This window comes from Podarcis erhardii (assembly GCF_964252035.2).
Source record: "Podarcis erhardii genome assembly, chromosome: W".
NCBI lineage: Eukaryota > Metazoa > Chordata > Lepidosauria > Squamata > Lacertidae > Podarcis > Podarcis erhardii.
Genome location: NC_138506.1, coordinates 6,365,756 through 6,382,714, shown reverse-complemented (window position 1 = coordinate 6,382,714; position 16,959 = coordinate 6,365,756).

Below are 16,959 nucleotides of genomic sequence, written 5' to 3'. Positions count from 1 at the left end.
CCTGCATCTGGGAGGAGCCCGAAGCAGGGCCGGACGTCACAGGCTTTGTCTGTGAGAGTTACTTTCAGTTCTCACTGAGAGACACAGCTCCGAGGCTGCAAGCTGTGTCTGTGTGCTTTTGGAAGCACAGAGAGATGCCGGAATGGCGGAGGCTTCCGACGGGAAAAAGACTGATTTATGGCTTGTAAATAAACGCTTTTAGAGATAAGAACCAATCTGTCTTTGGACTTAATTTATCCCTTTCTCACATGGACTCAGGACCGCTGCATTTACTCTGCTATCCTGCTAGGTCAGCGCTTCCAAGCAGAGCTGCCCAGAGGAAGCGTGGCTGGACGGAGGATTTATATTCAATATACGCATACAGTATCAGTCAATTAGCGACACGAAGCCTCAGAAATAGCTGGCCACATTCCAGAGCTCGTGCACGCTCTATCAGCAGAGTTCGCACAACAAAAGGCGCACTCAGGAGAGCATATTTACAACTTTATTCAGCGTTGGTCAGAACAAAGGAAAAAACATGACTGCCTGCTTCGATGTCTCAGGCACAGAGCGAAACGAAAGCAATAACAAAAAGAGAAACTTCCTGTGAACAGGAAATATGCAGACTCTGTGACTCACAAAGCCTGCTCCCTTTTAAGGTGGAATGGAAATATCCTAACATCCTCCCCCTTTCCGTGTAACCTGTAGTACCTGTGGTTCAACCCAATTGCAACCTCTGTACATAAACCTTAAGTTGTTCTCTGTTAACAACCTTAGACAACAGATCAGCAGGAATTTCATTTCCTGCCATGTAGGACACCTGAATGAGTCCTTTCTGAATACACTCTCTTGCACGATGTAGCTTAATCTGCAAGTACTTGGTTTTTTGCTTGCAACTCTCTGAGTTCAGCAAAGCCAAACAGGATCTATTGTCTTGATACACTTGTATAGGACATTTCACAGAAACTCTGATGTCCTTAAACAGTTGCATCAACCATTCACAGTCCATGAGTGAAAATGACAGAGCATTGAGTTCTGCTTCACAGGAACTTAGGCTTACTGTCGTCTGCTTCTTGCACAGCCAGTCAAACAGACAGTGGTTGTACATGTAGCATACTCCAGAAGTGCTTGTACCATCTGTGGTGTCACTTCCAAAACTAGCATCTGCAAAGATTTCAAGAACTCCAGTCTTCTGACTGGTGAACCTCAGCCTGTAGTGCAAAGTCCCTTTCAAATAGCGGGCTATGCGCTTCAGAGCTTTCCAATCCTGAACAGTAGGATTGTTAGCATGTCTGCTAAGCAGGTTAGTGCTTACAGCTATGTCAGGTCTTGAGCATCTAGCAATGAAATTCAACTTGCCTAGAATGCATCTGTACAGCGTAGTGTCAGAAAACGCTTCAGCAGTACTATCTACCTGGTAACCTGTCACCATCGGTGTGTCTGCTGGGTTTGCATCAACCAAATTCAACCTGATTAATACATCAGCAATTTTCTGTGTTTGGTGTACCAGAAAATTACCTGCTTGGTCCCTCTCCACCTGCAGAGAAAGATAGTTGGATACCTCACCAAGATCCTTCATGTCAAAGTGCTCCTTCAGCTGAGCTAGGGTGCTTTGGTAAAAAGCCTGATTCTTCCAAAACATCAGAAGATCATCAACAAAACATAAACAATACAGTTTGTTTTGCCACTCCTCCTTGACAAACACACATGGATCAGCTTTGCCCTGGTGAAAACCTAGAGAAAGCAACGTCTCAGTGAGTTTTGTGTTCCAACACCTGGCACTCTGCTTGAGACCATATAAGGATTTCCTCAGTTTACAGACCATTCCCTTCTGTATCTGCATTCCATCAGGTGGAAGCATAAACAGCTCCTCCCCCAAAACCCCGCACAAAAAAAGCTGTATTAATGTCGTGATGGGAAACATGCTTTTTCTCCTCTGCAGCAATCTTGAGCATTAGCCGAATGCTCTCATACTTGACGGTGGGTGAGTAGGTCTCGTGGTAATCCTGTCCTGGTACCTGTGAAAAACCTCTGGCAACCAATCTGGCTTTGTGTCTGACAACCTTGCCATTCTGGTCTGTCTTGGCTTTGAAGACCCATTTGCTGCCAACCAGTCTCATTCCTGGGACTACCGGTACCAGCTCCCAAGTTTGGTTCCTATTCAAGGAATCAACTTCAGCCTTCATGGCATTAAGCCAAGGCTCAGCATCTTTAGAGGTTAACTCCTGAACCTCTTTGAAGCTTGAAGGTTCCCACACCTTCTCTGAGCTACTAAGAACAGCAGTCGCTGTCTTAGCAAACTCATCAGCAAATCTCTTTGGAGGTCTGCCTTTGGTCGCCCTTTCAGATCTGCGTACTAGACGCAAGTCTTCTGGACTCATCTCCTCCTCCTTAGGAGAAAAGTGACCAATGGTGAACAGTGGTTCTTCCAGTTCATTGTCAGACGCATCAGATGGTCTGACTGAGGCCTTTGCGCTCTTGTAGTCTGCTGTGTCATCACTGTCGCTGACACCAGCAGCAGCGCCGCCCACTGAGCTGGAATCCAAACTCTGATCATCATCATCATCCTCAGCTTCCTCAACATTATCTGCTTTTTTCACATCATCTTCATCTTCCTCTGGGTAACTCTGGAAAATTCCCACATTTTCCCCCCATTTAGGATTGTACTCAACACTCTTTGTGAACTTAATGGACTTAGAGTCAGTCATCCATACCCTGTATGAACCTTTTTCGTACCCCATGAACAAACCATGTGCCCCACGCTTCCCAAGCTTGTTGCTCTGTGGGGTGTGTACCCACATGTCAGAACCAAAGATTCTCATGTCCTTAACGTAAGGTTTCTTACCAAACATCTTCTCATAGGGAGTACAACCAATAGGTGATGACAGTCTCCTGTTATAGGAATAAACAAACGTTGACAAAGACTCCCCCCAAAACTTCTCAGGGAGATTGGCATCATGCAACAAGGTTTTTAGGCCTTGAAGCAATGTCTGGCTTGCTCGCTCAGCAAGTCCATTCTGCCATGGTGATCTAGGCGTTTAGAGGTCATGCTGGATTTCCTTCTCAGTCAGGAAAGCTTCAAACTGCTGAGAAGTGAACTCCCCACCTCGATCAGTAAACAAACAGCCGATACGTTTACTGTGAGCATTCTCCAACCAAGCACAGAATGCCTTGAACCTAGGAAACGCTTGCAATTTCTGCTCGAGCATAAACACATGAATGTACCTGGAAAAAGAATCAATTAGAACCATGAAGTACCTTGCTCCACCCAAAGAGGGCGCAAGTGGACCAACCAGGTCTGCGTGGACTAGCTGGTAGGGTTTGGAAGCCTGCCTGCTAGACTCCTTGCCTTTTGGAGCAACCTTCACCTTGTTCTCTGCAGATACACATTTCATGTGAAACTTACAGGGCTTGATGTTCAAACCCTGAACCAACTCAGGCATCTTGGCCAGTGCCTGCCAAGACATGTGAGCAAACCTTCTGTGTGCCTCGTGAATGCATCCTGCATGAAGAACTTTGTTAGTTTGTGCAACACAACAAGAATCAACATTTGACACAGCAGCACCAATGTCATCATAAGTTTTATACAGAACAAACCATCTATAAATTTTGCATGCAAAATGTCCTCTTTGCCTTTCCTGATGACACAGACGCTCCTCTTGAAGGAAATCTCAAAGCCACGCCCAGTCAGCTGTGGGACACTGAGCAAATTGTCTGCAGAACCTGGAACATAAATTACATCTCTGATGGTAGTGTGCAGACTTGCCAGTTTCACAGTCCCGACTCCTGCAATTCGCAACGTCTTTCCATGAGCCTGGTGGATCTCTCCGTCTTGAGGTGTGAAGGGGATAAAAAGGTGCCGATCCTTTGTTAGATGGCGGGTGACTCCAGAGTCAATAACAAACCTGGCCTTGGCCTTTGGAGCAGCTTTTCCAGCAAGCAAAACCTTGTTTTCCACCGGCGTGGGCTTTTGCTGTTTGCCCCCCTGCTCCTGGCCATCAAACTTGCCTTCGGCTTTTTAACTTCTGGGTTAGCACCATCGGTAATGGCAGACTCCCTCTGATTCGGAGGGACTAGCTCTGCAGAAATCGGGTCTGTACCGCTACGGCGAAGCGGAGACCCTCCAAAAATCACAGGCGGGTGAAGCCTGTGAGCGTGGGACTCGGCGGGACCCTTTGTGCCCCCCCAATTTGTAAAGGAACCCGACTACGGGCTCCGGAGCGAAGCGAGGAGAGCGGCGCGGTGCTGTGAGTCAACTGCTTCTTCTGCGGAGCGAAGCTGCACAACCGTTACCAGAGAGCGCTGACTTTTTCCTGTGACAATTTGACTACAAAAACCAACTACCCGTGAGTAGGATAAACTGGAAAATTGAAAAAAAAGGAAGAAAAAAAGGCTTAATTCGGTACCGAAGCGGGAAGGCATAAACAGGAAGTCCGCCTTCCGCTTTTTGTAAATAGACTAAAGCAAAGAAGCTGCAAGCTAAAGCCTTGGAAAGGTGATCGGAAAGGACTAAAATTCCATCATTAAAATAAGTGAATTCTCCCCTTGGTTGCAGTAGAGAGGGGGGAGAGGTTTGGACTATATTTGCCTGCAAGAGAGAGGGAAGGAAATAAAAATCTACTGCTCAAACCTGGGAACGGACTGCCAATGGACAATAAGATTGCCGCATTGTGAAACGCACTGTTTGAGAATAGAGTACTTTTTGACAGTTAGCTCTGCAAGGGAGATACATTGTTTTTCGCTGTTTCCTCCTGATCTTGAAAGAAGGGGAAGTAACTGAAAAGTAACTGAAATTGAAACTGTTTTTTATTTTGTGAAATGGGGGTTTAAAAGTGCTATTTTTTAATGCAACAAGTACAGACTGCTATTGTGTCCCCCTAGAGGAAGTTTCTGAAATTGTTACAATAATTGGGCCAGGGGAATTTTCCACTTTAAGAAACAAATCGTGGCTGTGGGATTGACCTTGGGCACTCAGCTAAAGTGATATGGCAGATGAAAAAGAAAAAGTAGACTCGCTTCAAGACAAAACAACGAGGTCTGGGAAATCTTTTCAGCGAAGAGCATCAACATCTGGCCCTTCTGCCTCATCTGTGGCTGCATTTACACAATCTAAGTCAAAAGGTATGTCATCTGAAGAAGTTTTAGCACTTGCATTAGGTAAAATAAATGAATCATTGGAAAAATTAAGTAAACAAGTGATTGAAGCATCAACTAAAATTGATCAAAACACTATAAGCATTAACAATTTGGGACAAAAGGTGAATACTAATACTGAAACTATTGAGAAATTGCTGTTTGTTCGTGTTTTTTTTTTTTTTTTGGTCTTTTTTCTATCCGGAAAATTATGCAAATAGGGCTATATTTCGAATAGTCAAAATTGTTTGATTTCCGTTAGGGGAACAAATTAAGTCTTATTAGAGGATAACGTTTGGGGTTTTTTTGGGGGGGGGGTCTTTTGTGTTTGTGTGTGGGAAAGATTTTTAATTTAAATTCTAAAGTCTCTAATACTGTGTGTCCGGGCTAAAATATAATCTATATAAGGTGACCTAAGGTAATAGACATCTCAGCGTTAGTAGATACATTGTGGACTCAGAGAAGAAATTATGGAATACTCCGTGTTTATATGATGTTTATTATTTAGATTCGATCGGGCTTGGTCTGCATCTTTGGCAACAAAGACTCTACTCAGGTCTGGAATTCTGGGAGGAATACTTTGGAAAGTACAGGATTCAGACAGAGCAAGTGAGAGAGATTGTGCGCCCTCTAAGGGAAAGATTAGGTAATAAAATTGACAATTTTGGGAAATAACGAAAAATGTCGGGGGGAAATGGGAAAAAGGTAGGAGGGACCCCTGGGGAAAGGAAAGCATCTCGACAAGAGGAAATCAAAGATTTAGATATCTTGTGGCTAAAGATCAAAGAGGAATTTAAACAAAGCGAGGTGCACATGGAAAACAAATTAGGAGAGGTGCAGGAAAGGCTAGACAAGAAAATAGAAGGAGCCGTAGGAGAACTCTCTAGTAAAATTCAAGATCTGACAGTTAGGTCAAAATCAATTGAAGAAGCAAATAGGAAAATTCAAAAGGAGATGAGAGAACAAAAGAAAGAGACAGAAAAAATAAAGGAGGAAATAAAAGAATGGAACAATAGACAAGACCAACTGTCTGACAGCTTAGCCATGGTAGAAATGCGGCACAAACAGTTTAATTTAAAATTTAGAGGAGTTGGCGAAGAAGCAAATGAGAATGTGAAAGGAAAAATGATTAGAGAGCTTTCTAAATGGTTAGAAGTAAAAGAGGAAGAGGTGGCCTACACGATAGATAAGGCATTCAGAATTAGAGGAAAAACGCAGCAAGTGAAATCAAAAAAACTTGCTGGCGATTGCTTAGTGGTCTTCAATTCAATTGAGATGAAAAATACGATTCTAAGATTGAGCTATAAAAAAACCCTAATAATTGAAGGAAGACCTATTGTCATATATAAAGAAATTCCAATTAGGCTCTTACGCAAAAGGGACGGATACAGACAAATAGCAAGTGTCCTAAGAAGGAATGTCATACCTTATAGATGGGAATTTCCAGAAGGGATCACCTTCTATTACAAGGATAAGAGATTTAGATTTATGAATACCCAAGAAGCTGATAAATTCCTTAGAAGATACGAGAAGGAACTTGGGAAAGTGGATGAAAGGTTGGAAGAGGGAGAGAGATTTACAGAGGAGAGAGAGAAGAAGAGAAGGAAGGAGAAGGGAAAAGAGAAAGGAGAGAGAGGAAAGGAAGAGGAGGAAGAAGAGGAAGAAAAAGAGGAAGAGGGGGCGGTGGGAGGAGAAGAAGAGGAAGAAAACGAGGAAGAAACTTCAAGGAACAGGAAAATTAGATTATAAGCTTGTGCACGTGTGCAATAAGAATTAAAAAATAAACGCATACGATAATGACTCTTAAAATCCTATCTTGGAATGTGAACGGACTAAATGACAAATCTAAAAGGAATAAAATCCTGAAGGTCTTGGTGAAAAAGAAGGCTGATGTGATATGCTGTCAGGAAATACACGTGGCCAAAAAACACAAACATATTTTGATAAATAAAAGGTTGGGGGTTGAATTCATTAATTCAGATATAAACAAAAAAAGAGGAGTGGTGATATACGCAAAAGAAAAAGGGGACCCCAAATTAATATGCAAAGATGAGGAAGGGAGAATCCTGGGGATACAGATTAACCACCAGGGAGAAAAATTAAATGTGGTAAATGTTTATGCCCCAAACACGAATAAAGCAGAATTTTTCAAAAAACTGGAACAAATATTACTGGATTTAGAGCCTCATAAATTGATCCTACTAGGCGATTTAAATGGAGTTCCAATACCAGAGTTAGATAGAAGTGCAAAAAAGAAAAAATTGAGTCAAGGGAAACTACCAAGATCATTTAAAAACCTTGAAGAAAACTTAGACTTGACGGACATTTGGAGACACAAAAACCCACTGACAAAACAATTTACATACTTCTCAGAGCCGCATCAGAGCTGGGGTAGAATAGACCAGATTTGGGTATCAAGAGAATTAGTAACAAGAGTTGAAAAATGTGAAATACAACCCAGAACCCTTTCTGTTTTTTTTTTATTATTTATTAATTTTTTAGAAAAGTTTTTCTTTTACAAAATTAAATAACACATACTTTCCAATATAATACATAAATTCTTTTAGACTTCCCCCAGCTCCCTCCACAATCCTCATAATTTTAAAATTAAATTCACATTTCCTTTATAATTGTATTGCTAGTTAGTAAATCTTTACAGCTCTTTCCCCTCTTACAACACCCTTTCTCCTCACAAAGCCTCTTTAAAACCGACTAGCGTTGTCTGTTCATCACATATATTTTCCAGATAAATCGTAAACTTTCTCCAGTCCTGTATGAACTTGTGATCCTTTTGGTATCTGATTTTTCCTGTCAGTTTGTCTAATTCAACAAAGTCCATCAATTTCCGTCTCCATTCTTCCAATGTTGGTAAATCTTCTTGTTTCCATTTTTGAGCCATTAAAATTCTTGCCGCAGTCACTGCATATTGAAAAAGTTTATAATCACTTCTATTGATCTCGCTTCCTGTAATTCCTAACAAAAAGGCTTCTGGTTTCTTCACAAACGTATATTTAAACATCTTTTTCAACTCATTATATATCATTTCCCAGAAGCCTTTTACTTTCTTACACTCCCACCACATATGATAAAACGACCCTTCCTTCTCCTTACATTTCCAACATTTATTACATGTCTTATACATTTTTGCAAGTTTAACGGGAGTGATATACCATCTATATACCATTTTCATGATATTTTCCTTTATCGTCATACATGCAGTGAATTTCATATTTTCCTTCCATACCTTCTCCCAATCTGTCAGCTGTATATTATAACCAAAATCCTTGGCCCAATGTATCATAACCGATTTAACTTCTTCGTCTTTTGTTTGCCATTCCAATAGCATTTTATACATTTTTGACAAAACCTTATAATCATTATTTATTATCTCTTTCTGAAATCTAGACTCTCCTTCAATATATTTCCTCTCTTTACAATCCTTTTTAAACATTTCATTTGTTTGGAAGTAGTGCAACCAATCATATACATATTTTTTAACTTGTTCATATGGCTTCAATTTCCATTTCCCCCCCTCTTTAATTACAATATCTCCATAAGTCATCCAATCCTCTCTCATGTTTGTCTTTTTAACACTCATGACCTCCAGTGGGGATAACCAATGAGGTACATTTGGTTCCAAAATATTTTGGTACCTGTCCCATATTTCTATTAGAGCACCTCTAAAAATATGATTGGCAAAACTTTTGTGAGCTTTCTTCTTTCCCAACCATAAGTAGGCGTGCCAACCGAACCTGTTGTCAAACCCTTCCAAGTCCAATAACTTATTATTTTTTAGTATTATCCAGTCCTTTAACCAACAGAGACAAGATGCTTCATAATAAAGTTTCAAATCTGGCAGGGCGAAGCCACCTCTTTCTTTCGCATCAGTTAGTAACTTAAATTGTATTCGTGGCTTTTTGCCCTGCCAGATATATTTGGAAATCATTCTTTGCCACTCTCTGAAGATCTTTGTCCCCTTGATTATTGGAATCATTTGAAATAAAAACAACATCTTTGGAAGCACGCTCATCTTAATTGAAGAGATTCTGCCCCAAAAAGATAATTTCATCCTACTCCACACTTCGAGGTCTCTCTTAATAATGTTCCAAGTTGTCACATAATTGTTTTGATATAAATCAATATTTTTTTGAGTTAACCATATTCCTAAATATTTTACTTTTTTCGCCACTTCCATCTCTGTTTCTCTTTGCACTTCTTCCATCAGACTTTGGTCCAAATTCTTCACCATAAGTTTAGTTTTCCTCTTATTTAGTACAAATCCGGCTACTCTTCCAAATTGGTCAATTTCTTTTTTCCTTCTTCATCTTTAAAGATCTGTTGAGCTTCTATATTTTTTCTTACGTAAAGGACTATGCCTCTCTTCTTTTCTTTATCCGAGGATATAAATTCATTTCCCAATCTGTTGTTAATCAAAATTTTTTTATGTTTCCTTGCCACGTGTGTTTCTTGAAGACAGATGATGTCCAAATTTTTCCTTTTTAAATATTGTTCAATGGTATTTCTTTTCTTCTTATCATTCATCCCATTAATGTTCCAATTCCATAATTTCAATGCCATATTTTCTGATAATTAATTAAAAAATATAAAATTTTGTTCTAAATTTCTCTCTCTATAATTCCTCCTCCTTTTCTTCTTCCTCCTCCTCTTCTTCTTCTTCTTCTTCTTTCTCCTCCTCCTTTTCATCCGTCTCTCTATTCTTTTTATACTTTTCTTTTAGAAATTTTCCTCCCGCCGGGTCAATTCCTCCTACCGCACCTTCTTCCTCTTCCTCTTCTACCAAACCCAGAACCCTTTCTGATCATAATTTGATATCCTTGGAAATTAAGTGTGGAGTACAGGGTGTGTACAGATGGAGAATGAACGAATATCTATTTGAAAATGAGGAGGTAACTGAGAAGGCCAAAAAAACTTTAAAAGATTTCTTTGACTTAAACCTTAACAAAGAGGTAAATGTCGGCACTGTCTGGGACGCCAGCAAGGCGGTGTGTCAGGGAACTGCCATCGGAGGAACAGGTGGTGGAAAGGCTCCAGGAGAATAGGAAAGATTCTGCAGCAGAAGAAGGAACCAGTAGGGGGAGAGCAGGAGCTCCGGCGGAAGTGGAGTCGGAGGTGAGGCTCTGGGATACTTCCAGTGAGAATAGTGAAGAGGTAACAAGACCCCTCTTAGGAACTCCCACCCTTCGCAGGAAACTGTCACGCAGAGAGTCCAGGAGGCGCATGTCCGTCAAACAGCTTTTATGCTGGAGTAAGTTCCGTAGACGCCCACTGTCAGATTTTACCAGCGACTGACGGAGTCATGCTTTGGGGGCTCCGTTAGTGACTCGGTTTGGTTGACCAGCCAAACCCCAGAGGGATCAAGCTTTTACGCACAAGCAGCTCATCATCCCATCACAGCAATCTGACAGTCTTTGAAAGCAGCTTGTGCAAGCAGAGGGCATCATGAGCGAACCAGCCGGAACCGGAGGAGCAGGAGCTGGAGCTGGAGCAGGTCCAAGCCTGGAAGAAAGGTACAGGGTGTTGGAGGTCCAGCTTGCGCTGCAAACGGCGAGGCTCGAGGAGAGGAGGGCTCAAGATGCGGATAAGGGGAAAACCACCCCACTTGCCAGAAAGGTGCCTGGATTGGTGCAGAAATTTGGGGGGGATCCCAGGAACTATCAAGCCTTTAGGACAGAGATGCAATACGCTCTCAATCTACTGTTTGATGACTTCCCCGATGAGAACTCTAGAGTGGCGTACGTGATTGGCCATCTAGAGGGAGGGGCGAAGGACTGGGTTAGACCCCTGATGGCAGCCAATAATGAAATCTTAAAGGACACAATGAAGTTTTTTCGCGCCATGGACTTGATGTTTTCCAGCGAGATTGAGCAGGGGGTGGTGCGCAGGCAGTTAATGGCGTGTAAACAGGGGAGCCGATCTGTACATGAGTACTGGACTGAGTTCACCATGCTGATTCATAGACTGGGGTGGGACCTTGCGAGTGAACCTATTCAAATGCTGTTTGAAGAAGGGCTCTCTCCGGCAGTGAAAGATGAACTTTCCCGGGCGCCTAGGGCGGAGTCTATGGATCAGCTGACTAAATCTGCGCTGTCCATAGGAGCGCGCCAGGAGGCAAGAGCTTTGGAAAAGCGGGAAGGAAAGGGGGAACGTTGGAAGGACTTCCGCATTCCACAGATTCCGGAGCAGCCTTTCCCGCCAGCAGATCCGATGGAACTTGGAACAGCGCGCGCGCGCGCAGTTTCAAACACCAGTGAAGGGCGGAAGAAGGAGGGAAAGAGCGCCAAGAGATGTTATCTCTGCCAACAGCCAGGTCACTTTGCCAGAGTCTGTCCGCAAAGGAAGGAATGGCAAGGGATGGCGGGAACTGTTGGGGGGAAGGAGGAAGGAGAAATCAAGGAGCAAGTAAAAGCCAACGCCTGGCTGCCAACATCAGGGCACAGCAGCCAGGCCAAGGAGTAGTGAATGTGCCCACGCCGGAACCTCCAAGACCAGCGCTTGTGATAGAGGTGTTGCTGGAACTGTCAAACGGACACCCACTAAAGATAAAAGCGCTATTGGATTCAGGCAGCTCCTGTAATTTCATGAGTAAGGAGTTTGCAGCTGAACACCAGATACAGACTATCCCATTAAGTAAGCCTTTGCAGGTTACCACGATTGATGGGAGGGAACTGTTGGGAGGAGAAGTGAGCCAACAGACTGTACCAATGATAATGAGGGTGGCAAGACACACAGAACTGATAGCGTTTAACGTAGCCACCTTGGGAGGAGCTCCTATTATTTTGGGAATGAGCTGGCTGGCACTACACGATCCGCTAGTAGGCTGGCATCAGAGAGTGGTTTCCTTTGGATCAGCACATTGCCTAGAACACTGCAAGGAGGGAGAGGCTCAGGCAGGGGCCAGGGCCACTCTAGCAGGGATGGAAGTGATGGACAAGGGGAAGGTGCCACCACAATACGCTGACTTGATTGACGTCTTTAGCGAAAAGGAAGCAGATAAACTGCCCCCGCACAGACCCTTTGACTGTCAAATTACCTTACTCCCAGGAGCACAATTGCCAGTGGGCAAGCTGTATGCAATGTCAGACAGTGAGATGCAGGAGTTAAAGGAGTTTATTGACAAGAACCTCAAGCGAGGTTTCATCAGAGAGTCACGAGCGGTGGGGGGCAGCCCAGTGTTCTTTGTGGACAAAAAAAACACGGGTAAACCCAGGCTTGTATGTGATTTCAGGGCCCTAAATGCAGTGTCAGAACCAGTGACTTTCCCTATGCCTAGAATTGATGACATTCTGACACGGGTGAGAAAAGGGAAAATTTTTACCAAGCTGGACCTTAGAGGGGCATATAACTTGATACGTGTGAGAAAGGGGGATGAGTGGAAGACCACTATGTTCACCCCCTTGGGGGCCTTTGAGTACCTCGTTATGCCCTTCGGACTACAGGCGGGCTCAGCCTGTTTTCAATCATTCATGAATCACGTCCTGGGGCCATTGCTCTACAAGAACTGCGTAGCGTTCTTAGATGACGTCCTGGTGTACTCAGAGAATGAGGAGCAGCATGTGCGAGATGTAAGAGAAGTACTGAGCAAACTGCGAGAAAATCGGCTGTGGGTGAAACTGGAGAAGTGTCAGTTTCATACCAGGGAGGTGGAATTCCTGGGGTACCGGTTGTCTGACAAGGGATTGGCCATGGATCCCAGCAAGGTTCAAGCGGTACTGGAATGGAAAACACCAAAGACCAAGAAGGACGTGCAAAGATTCTTGGGCTTCGGAAACTTCTATAGGAAGTTCATCAAAAACTTTGCCCATTTAACAGCGCCCATCACGGATTGTCTTAGCAGCAAGAAAAAATTTGTTTGGACGGAAGAAGCGCAGCGGGCGTTCGAACACTTAAAGCAGGCGTTTGCGTCGGAAGAGCAACTTTTGCACGTAGATCTACAACAACCAATGAGAGTGGAGACTGACGCGTCAGACAGAGCGGTGGGGGCCGTGCTTCTCCAGCCGGGAAAAGATACGTCTGAATGGAGGCCGTGTGCATTCTTCTCGCGGAAGTTGAACAAATCCGAGAGGAACTACACAGTATACGACCGAGAACTGCTCGCCATTCATGAAGCATTCCGGAGATGGCGGCACTTGCTGATTGGGGCGCAGCACAAGGTTCAAGTCCGAACTGACCACAAAAATCTGGAATACTGGAGAACAGCCCGAGTGCTGAACCAGAGACAAGTGAGATGGGCCCAGGAGTTCTCCAAATTCCACTTTGAGATTAGTTACGTGCCAGGCTCCGAGAACGTGAGGGCGGACGCTCTTTCCAGGAAACCTGAGTACTTAGAGGGGGAGGGAGCGCCTGAGGCAAGGCATGTAATCCCTGAAGACCGCTGGGTGTGTGGGGCGCCATTGGTGGGGCAGAGGGAACTGATAGAGGGTACTGAGAACGATGAATACGCCCAAGAGAAACTCAGAGAACTCAGGAGGACAGAGGAGAACACAGGGGGGTTTGAAGAAAAGAACGGGGCGTTGTATTACAAAGGGGTACTGTACATACCCGATGGGGAACTGAGGGGCAGAGTACTCAAGCAGTTGCATGACAGCCCCACAGCGGGGCATTTTGGACAGCACAAAACCATGTGGTTGGTTACCAGGGAGTTTTGGTGGCCCAAGGTGAGGGAGGACGTACGGGAATATGTCAGGGGTTGCGACAGGTGCCAGCGAGCGAAAGGGGAGAGGGTGGCGCCAGCGGGGCTATTACAACCCTTACCCACACCAGAAAGGCCATGGGAGGTGGTATCCATAGATTTTATGACGGACCTGCCAAAATCCAAGGGCAAAACAGCTGTCATGGTGGTGGTAGATAAGATGTGTCATTTTATAGCCTGTTCACATGCGGTCACAGCGGAGGAAACCGCCAAGTTGTTTGTAGAGCATATTTTCAGGTTGCATGGCACCCCCTTGAGGGTGGTCAGCGACAGAGGGAAACAGTTTACTTCCAGGTTCTGGAGGAAACTTATGAGCTTACTGCACGTGGAACTCAATTTTTCAACTGCCCGGCACCCAGAAACAAATGGGCAAGCGGAAAGGGCAAACGGGATTTTACAACAATACCTGAGGTGTTATGTAGAAGACAGAGAAAATGATTGGGTAGATAAGTTACCTCTGGCAGAATTTGCCTACAACAATGAGGAGAACGTGTCCACAGGGATGAGTCCCTTTCTGGCAAATTATGGGTGTCATCCCCGGGCATTTCCAGGAGAGGGAGGGGAGAGGTGGAGCGTGCCGGCGGCGGAACATTTTGTTGAAGAGATGGAAGCGATCCACCGTCAGCTTCAACTTAACTTAGAGAAAGCCAAGGAAGAATATAAGAAGCAAGCAGACAGAAATAGGAGGGAAGGTGAAACTATAAGGGTGGGAAACCGGGTGTGGCTATCCACCCAAGGACTACCGTTCAAGGGAGGGAGTAAAAAATTGAGACCCAAAAGATTGGGACCCTTTGAGGTCATACAGCAGGTCAACCCAGTAGCATTCAAACTCAGACTGCCCAGTCACATGAAATTGCACCCAGTATTTCACAGGTCATTACTGTCGCCGTACCGAGAGGGACGTGAGTGGGGGGAGCGTGAGAGAGAGGTCACCCAAACGCCCGTGATAGCAGAGAGAGAAAGCGACATGAACGTGGCAGGAATCATTGATTCCAGGTGGAAGGGGAATCAGGTGGAATATCTGGTAGAATGGGAGGGGGAAGTAGAGTCGGAAAACACTTGGGTACCAGCAGAGGTAGTCAATGACGAGGTTTTAATAGAAACATTTCATCAGCGTTTCCCAAAAAACCCGCAACCCGTGGCACGATTTAGAAGGGAACACTTTGGGACCACCGATGAGGAAGGGGAGTTTGAAGGGTTCCCAGAGTCAGGGGTGGGTGAGGAAGCTGACTCCGACGAAGAAGAGGAAGACGGGGAGAGAGACGGTACGCCGTGGCTAGAAGTGTTTGAATCCTCGGACGACGAGGAGAGTTCCTTCAGGGGCTTTCCGCCCTCACCGCCAGTGGGAGAGGAGGCGGGGGGGTGAAGGGGGCCCTGGGGGGGAGGTGGATGTCAGGGAACTGCCATCGGAGGAACAGGTGGTGGAAAGGCTTCAGGAGAATAGGAAAGATTCTGCAGCAGAAGAAGGAACCAGTAGGGGGAGAGCAGGAGCTCCGGCGGAAGGGGAGTCGGAGGGGAGGCTCTGGGATACTTCCAGTGAGAATAGTGAAGAGGTAACAAGACCCCTCTTAGGAACTCCCACCCTTCGCAGGAAACTGTCACGCAGAGAGTCCAGGAGGCGCATGTCCGTCAAACAGCTTTTATGCTGGAGTAAGTTCCGTAGACGCCCACTGTCAGATTCTACCAGCGACTGACGGAGTCATGCTTTGGGGGCTCCGTTAGTGACTCGGTTTGGTTGACCAGCCAAACCCCAGAGGGATCAAGCTTTTACGCACAAGCAGCTCATTATCCCATCACACGGTGCTAAGAGGCTTTTTAATCCAACAAAACAGTTATAGGAAAAAAATAAGAGAACAAAAGAAAGATGAAATCCTGATCCAATTAAGAGAATGCGAGAAAAAACTAATAATAAATCCTAGTAATGAACAGACCAAACAAACATCCAAATTGTTACAAACACAATATTCAATGCTAATCAATCAAGAAATTGAATGGAGAATCAAATCAATGAGGCAAAAATTCTTCGAATCAGCAAACAAAACAGGAAAATTCTTGGCCTGGCAATTGCGAAAAAGGAAAAAGCAAAACGTGATTAATAAGATAAAAATAGAAGAAAGGCTTGTGGAAGATCCTAATGAAATAAAGACAAATTTCCTGAAATTCTTTGAAAAACTTTACCAGAAAGAAGAAGAAGACATAGTAGAAATAGGAAAATACTTGGAAAACAACAGAATAACATCCATAACGGAGGACGAGAAAACTCAACTGAATAAGTGCATAACAGTAGAGGAAGTCCGGGAAGCAATAAAGAGAATGAAACTAGGGAAAGTACCGGGCCCAGATGGGCTATCGGCTAAATATTATAAAACTCTTGAAGAATACTTAGCCCCGGTGTTAGGTGAGGTAATGAATAATATTTTACTAGGAGGGAAGATACCGGAATCCTGGAAAGACGCTCACATAACACTGATACCTAAAGTGGACTCAGATAAATTAAACATAAAAAATTATAGACCGATATCACTTCTCAACAACAATTATAAAATATTTGCTGAGATAATGGCAAATAGACTCAAGAGCTATTTAAAAAAATGTAATACATATAGATCAAGCTGGTTTCCTCCCTAATAGACAGCTAAAAGACAATGTCAGGCATGTAATAAATATTATTGAATACTTGGAAATGAAGAATGAAATTCCTGCAGCACTAATTTTCATTGATGCAGAAAAAGCATTCGATAATGTATCATGGCGATTCCTATTAGAATGCATGAAGACAGCAGGGATAGAAGGTGCTTTTATGGAGGGAATCAAAGCAATTTATTCAAATCAAAGAGCTAAACTGATCATTAATAACAACCTATCAGACACATTTGAAATTGCAAAGGGCACAAGACAAGGTTGCCCCCTGTCTCCGCTCCTTTTCATAAAGGTGTTGGAAGTGATCGTGAATAAGATAAGGAAAACATCTGAGATACGAGGAATCAGAATTGGGGTGAAAGAATTTAAACTGAAGGCTTACGCCAATGACCTGGTGATATCAGTTGAGGACCTGTTACAGAGTATTGACAAAGTTCTGGAACTTTTAGAAGAATTTGGGAAAGTATCGGGCTTTAAGCTAAACAAAACCAAAACCA